This window comes from Gossypium hirsutum, chromosome D11 (genome assembly GCF_007990345.1).
Source record: "Gossypium hirsutum isolate 1008001.06 chromosome D11, Gossypium_hirsutum_v2.1, whole genome shotgun sequence".
Classification (NCBI taxonomy): domain Eukaryota; kingdom Viridiplantae; phylum Streptophyta; class Magnoliopsida; order Malvales; family Malvaceae; genus Gossypium; species Gossypium hirsutum.
In genome coordinates this window covers 62,386,616-62,395,833 of record NC_053447.1, presented here as the reverse complement: position 1 = coordinate 62,395,833, position 9,218 = coordinate 62,386,616, and positions in this window count along the sequence as shown.

The window sequence follows — 9,218 nt, the reverse complement described above, 5'->3', positions numbered from 1 at the left end:
TTAAAAAATAAGATTAAGTTTTGGTAAAATTGATTTTTTATTTTTAATTATTTTTTATTTTTTAACAAAAAAATATTTTTTAAATTATGCTTTAATTCATTTTTATTTATTTTTAAATATAATTTTTCATATTCTTTTAATTTTTAATTATTTTTAATATAATTATTATTAATTTTTATGAATATTTTATCATTAAGTGGATTTATGGTATAACAATGAACATTGTTTTATTTTACACATATATTTTGAAAATTGATCAATTCTATTAGCAATAAATGCATGTGGCTTAGGCTTTTATTTTATTATATTGAGTTTAGATGCTTCAAAGATGACATCTATAGCTACCTCTTGACTTGGGCTTTGATACAATGTTAATATGTCTATTTGTTTAATCACATGAGATGATAAATCAGAAGTTTACATTAGTATTATTGAATCACGTGCATAGTAAATTTAGAGTTTATTATTCCAAATATATTAACTTAGTTGGCATGACCGGTTGGACTATCTCGATTAATAATGATGCGACAATATGATAATTTACATCGATATTTATTAAAAAACCTGAAGGTTTTTCATTTTTAAAGATTTCTCAAGTGCCCTTTGTTCTCAAAGAAGATGATTTATTAAAACCTCATTAACAAAAGTTGAGATTTAATTCATTGCATTCTGAAAGAATATGAGTCCATTGATCAAACTAGTGGATGTTTTGATATAATTTTGGTAGATGTATATACAAGATAATCACATGAGTTAGCAAATTGCAATCTATTATTTGTGAGATCACTTATTTAATGATTGTTTAAGAACAAAACTTTTTAATTATGCGATCGAGACAATTCTTGCTAATATTGGTGAGTTTATTTATAAAGCTTTAAAATATTATTGTATGCTAGATTGTTAATGCCAAAACTAACGCAAAGATTGTTGCTTACATGTATAAAATGATTTAGTAGAATTAATGATTTAGTGCCTCTAGTTGGTAGCTAAACCATTACTTTGGAAAACAAAACTTTTTGTATATATGTATAAGGATATGATATTTTATATGAATAGACATTTGTACGTATCATGCCAATAAGTTTTGATAGATACTTCCCATTATAATTGACTTTTGGTCAGGATCAAATACAATCCATTTTAGAATTTTTTGAATGTGCAATATATGTTTAAGTTGCTCCATCACAATATACAAAATGGGTATTCAAAGAAAGTTGAAAATATATATTAGCTATGAGTCTCCTTATATTATTCAATGTGTTGAATAAATTGGAAATTCAATTATAATTTGATAATTTTCCCAACATCAAGATGAGAGAAATAATAGCTGGATAAAATAAGTTACTTGGAATGAATTATCATTATTTAGATCCTCATAAAAAGTAATTTAAACTGCTAGATGTATTTATTAATTTAATGACAATAACCAAGTGTTATATACTAAGTGATGTTTGGAAATCCTAGTTGAACAACCTTGTTAGAATAAATGAAAGTATTGCATACCTGAAACATGGTAGATCAATTAGCTCCAAATATAAAAATTCTCGTACAAGAAAATAATAAATCAAGATAGTCATGTAATAGAGATGGGTGCTCTAGAAGAGACTCAATACATAACTAATTATTAAAACTCTAAAAGAGATTCAAGTATCTAAAACTGACGATGGGAATAATGAAAATAAAGATATCTTGGTAAGTTATGTTAATACGAGAAATTATGAAACCACGAGAATGAAAAGTTGCCGATAACAGTTTTGTGCAATTTTTTATTGAAATATTGAAAGAAAATGAGGATCTTGAAGGAATTTGTTGAAAATTAAAGACATGGAATAGATTGCCAAAATGAAAAGACAAAATGAAAGTAGAATTAATTCGGGAAGTTTTTAGACCGGTCGTCCAAATATCTAAAGGTATAAAGCTCGTGAGGGTATAAACACATAGTTTTGCAAAAACAGAATAAGAAAAATAAAGTTTTTTCGTTAAGTCCTAACATCAATTATGAAAATATATAATATTCTTTTATGGTGGATGAAATAACTTTAGATATCTTATTAATTTGACAATTTATGAAAGACTCGACATGTCTCTAATAATTATTGTTATATATATATGAATCACTATACAGTGAAAGTTTATATTAAAATTCTTGAAGGATTTAGAATATTAGAAGCATATAAAATTTTTTGAGAAATTGTTCAACATAGTTGCATAAATATTTGTATAAATTAAAATGATTTGAACATATGTGTTTAATTCGACTTACTGAATAATAGTTGAAGGAATAATATAAAATGATCCAACATGCGTATGTATATAAGGATTGTGATCAAAGTTTGCTATAATTTTTGTAGGAACTCCTAAAGATATCAAAATATATTTCCCTGAAAATCTTCCTCACTCTTGTTTTCTAGAAGAATTATGATATAAGCTTTAGCAAATTGGTTCAAGTAATCGTTTGAAAAGTTAATAGACGCACTGTACTCATTTTCCCTTAATTGAGATTTTGTCTTACTGGATTTTCTTGGTAATGTTTTAAATGAGGATGATAGATATGTGTACTCTTTTTCTTGCATTAGTAATTTTTTTCCCACAGGAATGTTTTCACATTAAGTGGATGTCCATCAAAATAAAGATAAGTTTGATGTACTTTAGGACTTTAATAATCATTAGAAGTAGAGTTTTATATCATGTATACTTTTTATATCTGTAAATATAGACTTTGAAAAAGTTTTGTAAAGATCCCAATTTATGAGTAAAATTCAAAACTCTCTTTCTATTTTTTTTATTCTTTATTGAATTTATTATTTATTTCATAACATAATTTTTTTATTTTGAAATGATTGAACTGTATAGATGAACTAATCCTTTCTTTCTTTTTTTTTCCTATTTTTGCAATGAAAATCATGTTCTGAATCAAATTTATTTTTAGTTTAATATATTATTTGGTATTTAAATTTGACATTTTTTCTAATGTGGTACCTGTATTATTTTTTGATCCAATCTAGTGCCTATATTTGACAAAAGTTATATATATGGATACCTAAAGGTAACATTGTTAACTTTCTTAATGTTTAATTCGAGTTTTAGAGTTAATTTGATGAAAACCATAATTAGCTAATAACATTAGTAATTAACTTTCATCAAATCAACCTTAAAACCTGAATTAAATCAGGTCTATTCGACTGTATTTGAAAAATTAGACAAATTCACAATTAAAACTAAATTTATTCTATTAACAAAATCATGAAAAAATCAAACCTAATATTATTAATAATTAACTTTAATCAAATCAAATTTGAAACCCGAGTTAAATACTAAATAGTTAACATTGTTATTTTTTAGCATCAAAATATGTAACTTTTATCAAATACTAATATGGGATTAAACAAAAAAAAACATAATTACCATATTAAAAAATTATCAAACTCAGATGCCAAATAATATATTAAACATTTACTTTTTAACTTCACTTTCATCCTCTATCTCTGTCCCTATCCCTATCCCTATCCCTATACCCATCCCTAGCAATCCTTAGCCCTTTCCCTTTGAACCTTTGAAGTAATGGTAGGTTTTGAAGTATGAACATGTGAGGGCGGGGCCAATCCTCTTTGCTTAATTAAATTAACTTGCACTTCCACACATCCATGCCTACCTTCGTTTCAACCACCAAATTAATTAACCTATCTTACTCCTTCCCTCTTTTTCCTTCCCATATTTTCAAAGATGGATCGATAAGGTTGAGGTTTTAAAATTTTAACAATTCAAGTTCGAGTTTAATTTTTGCACCCATGTATGAATTCTCTTTAAATTTATTTTGCTTTAAATTCTATTTTGTGTAAATTTTATCCAAAAACATTTTAGTTGTTCTTACATTATGCCGTTGGATTATTTGTAATTGTGATTGTATTTACACTTACAAACTAAAAAAAAAATTTCACTCGCCAAACTCGTAAATGAAATACAAAGTTTTTCTTATATTTTTTTCGCCCACAAAATTACAACCCGAAACCTTAACAAGTTTAAACTTCATACTTACTCATTAATATTCTTTGGCTTAAACTATACAACATTTGATTATATATTTTTCATAAAGGTTAGGTTAGGTTTTAGGGTAAATCATTCCATCTTTCAAAAAGTAGAACTAGACTTATGAAGAGAATGTGCTAGCTGTTGGTTTTACATGTGAAACTAATTATAATTTGTAACAGTGTTAGAATCAATCATTAATTTAGCTGCAAATGAATTTAAATTAATGGATAAGAGTTCATCTCCAATACGGTGTGTTTAGTTTTTCTTTTCTCGTGTTACAGTATTAGTACAATATCTAATCTCACTATTATCGTTATTTTTATACATATCACCTTACCAAAAAAACCCTAAATCTCAACCACGTATTTTTAATTAAGTTTATACTCATTATTTCCAAAAGAAACAAACATAGTAAATTACCAAGAATCCAGAACTGGAAATGATTCCATTTGACTCAAATTAGGTCTATATTATATATTTTAACTCATGAGACAAGATAAGATATAATGGACAGAAGATTATGCTTTTATTGAAAAGGGTGAAATAATTATAATCCCAAAAGGTGGGGGATCTCTTTTCTTGTTATTGTTTTATTTTGGTGCAAGCAATCTTCTTTTTCCACCCCTAATTATTTTGAGAGCAATGATGATAGATGTGTAGCCATAGCTAGGAACCCACTCATACATTATAATATCCATCCCATCAAAATTAAACCAATAATCATGTCAAATTAGTATTTCTTTTGTTTGTGTAAAGTGTGGCATATCATCTCCAAGATTTGCCTTAACACCCCACTTTTTTCACTTTTACAGATGCCTTAATAAATTATATATTCTTTTATTACCACACTTTCTTTTCTTGTCCCACAATGCCAAAATCCACTCATTTTTGCTAATGAATTCTATGTTAAATAATAAGGTTGAGGTTCTGAAAATTCCTAGAGTTTTATTTATGTGAATATATGTGTTGTTTTTCAGATTCGTTTTGATTTATTAGTTAGCTAGATACATGCATTAAGGGACACTGATACACATTTGTTAAATATGTGCTAGTGTCACAGATCACCTGAACGAGTTTGTGATCAAGGCACATTTTAGTCTCTCTTATTCAGTGGGGGTCATTTGGCCAACATAACTGACTCATTGTTTGGAAGAGACTTAAGGCCTATCTACTTGAATCCTGATTAAATTGTAAACACTTCGATAAATTGTATTTTTTTATCAGGATAATTATTGTAAATCTTTTAGGGCTCTCTTATGTAGATGAGAACTAATCTCAGCAATTGATGTAATTTGATCTACACCGTTGGATTTGAGTGAACTCAATTATAAATAGAGTCATCCCCCTTCATTTGTAATCATTTAATTTTTGAGTTAAAGAATACTTTTTGGAAGCATTTACTCATACATTTGATGTGCTATTATTTTCTTACGTCTTTTCTGTTCAAATTCAAGTCCCTTTGTTTTTTCGAGTTGCTTCTACTTTATTTTGGTGCCTTAAAGAAATTTCGTTGTAAATTCTCATTTTCGAGAGTCAGGTTGACTTAGACAGATTTGAAGCAAAAAAATCGTGACACTAGTGCTTTCTTTTTAGGAAATAAAGTAGCCATGATTCTCATATATATATATATTTGGTTAAATTAGTGGGTTACATGGTTGTTAGTTATGTATTTTGTTTAATTTTTATTTTTAATTTTTTATGATTTTTGAAATTTATTATTTATTAATAAATATTATAATTTTGTAATAAATTTATTGTTTTTATAATTTTAACAATTTTAAATTTTTAATTATTTTTCAATCTAGTATTGGTCAACTATAGCCAAAGACCACGTTAGCAATCAATAGCCACATCAGCGGTCAATAATGTACATGTGGCATGTCCTAATTGATTGCTGTTTTGTTTTTTCTTTAACTTATGGTGAGTTTGGATGGGCGGTGCGTTTACCTGCGGTTAGTGTAAAAATAGCGATGACAGTGAGATTAGATACTGTAGCGATACTGTAGCGTGAGACAAAAAGTAAGCTAAATGCACCGCACCGCACCTAATCGCCCATCCAAACCCACCTTTAGATTAATTTCAAGTACCAATACGAGAAAACAAATATATTTCAAGAGCCAAGATTTTTTTTTTTTTCGTTTCAATTTTACCTTAGTCGCAACTCCATCAAACAACAAGTTAACTTTGAGAAGTTAAATTTTGCATCAATCTAAAAAAAAGAAGAAGTCATATTTAATCTTAGTACTTAAAAAGTCAAAAAATTATGTCCTTTTATAAATATCAAACCAATCATTAAAATATTTAGTATTTCGTTAAAATTTGCTAACTGACATATTAATTAGGTTGGCTTCATATTACGTGACATATGATTGAAAGAAAATAAACAAGTTAAGTTGGAAATTTTTGATGAAAATTTTTACTAGAAATTTTGAATTGAAAAGTAAGAAAATTTAATTATGGATTAAATCCCAAATACTGTAAAAATATAAGTACTACCAACATATTTTGAGAAAAATACTATTTATATTTTCTCCCTAAGTTATACCTTTTGACTATTTTTCATAGAAAATTACAATTTGAAATGATTTAACGAATTTTAATAATTTGAAATAAAAAAAAAGTTGATGATTTTCTTTAAAAAAAAGGTTTAATTGTATTCAAGGATGGATAAAATATTTATCCTATTAAATATCTTTAACTCAGACTTCAAAATATTATAATTGAATTTTCAAGACGTTTTAATGGAGAGTTAATGACAACATAAATATGGCACCAAACATATTCAAAATATATGAATGAAATTATAAACATGTATGTATTTACCACATGAATGATTTACATATGACATACTAAAAAGTAACCCGTATAAATTATAATGAAATTATTTTTTTCTTAACATGACGTATAATAGAAACATGACTACAAATTATTCTACGTATTTAAATTATGCTCCAAGTCGAATAAAAGAAACATTTAAAATTTAAATTGATGATCTAATTAATACAATATTAATACTTTAAAAATTCAATTAAAAGATTAAAAGTTTAAAGATGAATTAAAAATTTATGTGATAGTTTGAAAATATTTTCTAGAATTAACCTAGAATTTAAGGCGAATCTAGGAATGGGTAATTGTTATTTTAAGTCTTTCAATTTTTAAAAAAAAATTAAATTAGTAAAGGTAAAATTACACTTTGACCCCCTTAAAATTATGAAAATTCGATTTATTCCTTTAAAAATTATAAAGATATAGTTTATAAAAAATTAAAATTCCAAAAAGTTATTCTAACTTTACCTGAATAAAATAATTCAAGCGATAATTCAAGCGATAATTTAATGATTGTGAAGGAAGATATATATATATATATATATTATGTATTCAGTCAATGGAAGCATCATTATTTCTTTTAGGCTTAAAAATATCAACTCAAATTGGTAAATTTTTTCACATTAGCTTTTGGATTTTCTTTTATCATATCAATTCTTAAAGTTGGCAACTGTTATCAATATTAGTCCTTGAGGTTAATCCCGTTTATTTTTTAAAAAATTTTAGTGACGTGGACTCATATTATTTTGACATCTGTTATTTATTTTTCTTATATATTTATAATCATATAAAAAGGTGTTACTTTTTTTAAATATTATTTTTAAAAAATATTTTGATCTTGAATTTTTGCTTTACAAATCTATGGTTTTCTTCTTCTAGACTCTTCCTCTCACTTCTCCTATCACTATCAAACACTTCATCAGTACCAATTTTTGAGGGTTTTTTTTTTACTTTATTCTGAACTTTGCTTTAGATTTCCTTTTTCCTCCATGGGCTGTTCAAATCCAAATCTTAAACAACACTACAATATATATATATCAAGACAACCCAATTTGATTTCCCCTTTCCATCCATATCTTATCTTCATTACTCCACAATAAATAAAAGTACCAATTTTATGATAGTAAAGAATTGTCTCTACTGGTATTGGTTTAATTTCCTTTTTACTCTAATAGTTGAGTATTACGTAATTTTTTCGTTGTGTTTCATTAAAGGAAACAATCGGATATTTATATATATAGTTACTGTTCATGGAATTGACGTTCTAAGTAGATTCTATGTATGTAGGACACATGTACTGTTTTGGGCTGCACCCTGTGGCATGTGCGAGTTGAGACAAAGAGCTCCCGTTGCTGACTTCTCACTGTAAAGCTTGCCCGTATCCATTCAGTAGGACTTAGGCAAGACGCGGATAGACAATCCAAATCTTATATGGTTCTCGGATTCGTGATCATAAGTAAATAAGAGCACTTTTTAATTATAATTTTTATTTTATTAAATTAATTTTATATATTATTTATTTATTCATACATGTGTCACTACAAGGTTGATTGATTTCACCACAAATAACAAAAAAAGTTAACGATATTAGTTGTAGAGGTTGATGTATCTAACGCTTGTTAACTTTTAGGGGCTAATATGATCCCAAAAAAAGTGAAATTGATAACATTATATAATACTATAACATAAACATGCATGAAAAAAAATGAGTATATTTAAAGTTTTAATAAATAAAAAATATATAATTTTTTTAATATTAACTTAAAAAAGCATAATTTTAAATAAAAAATATAAAATCAACATGCCAAAAATATGCTTAAGTTATCCCTTTACATATATAAGTGGACTTAAAAAGAAATATTTAAGATTCATTAAACTAAAATGAATTTAAATAAACATAAATTATATTAATACTATATATATAAACTCGATTTCTTCTCAACCTTACTTATTAAGACGACATAATGATTTATTTGGCTCTCCAACTTTACAAAAAAAAGTTAGTTTAGTCCTTCATTTAATTTTCCGCCTTTTTTAGCTTCTTAAACTTGTATTTTTTGTCAAATCACCCAAAATGAATGCAAAAGTTAATATTTTTTAACTTTGCTAACATTGCATACTCGTAGATCCCACGTGAATGACACGTCAAAATTTAATTAATTTTTAAAATTTTTAAAAATTAAAAAATATAAAAACTATTTTAAAAATTAAAATCATTAAAATTATTTTAAAATTATATTAATTATATAAAAATATTTTTTAATTTTTAAAAAATTAATTAAAAGCTAACATACCATCTACATAACAATCTACATGTATGCCACAAAAGCAAAGTTAACAAATTAACGTTTACTTTTTTATCC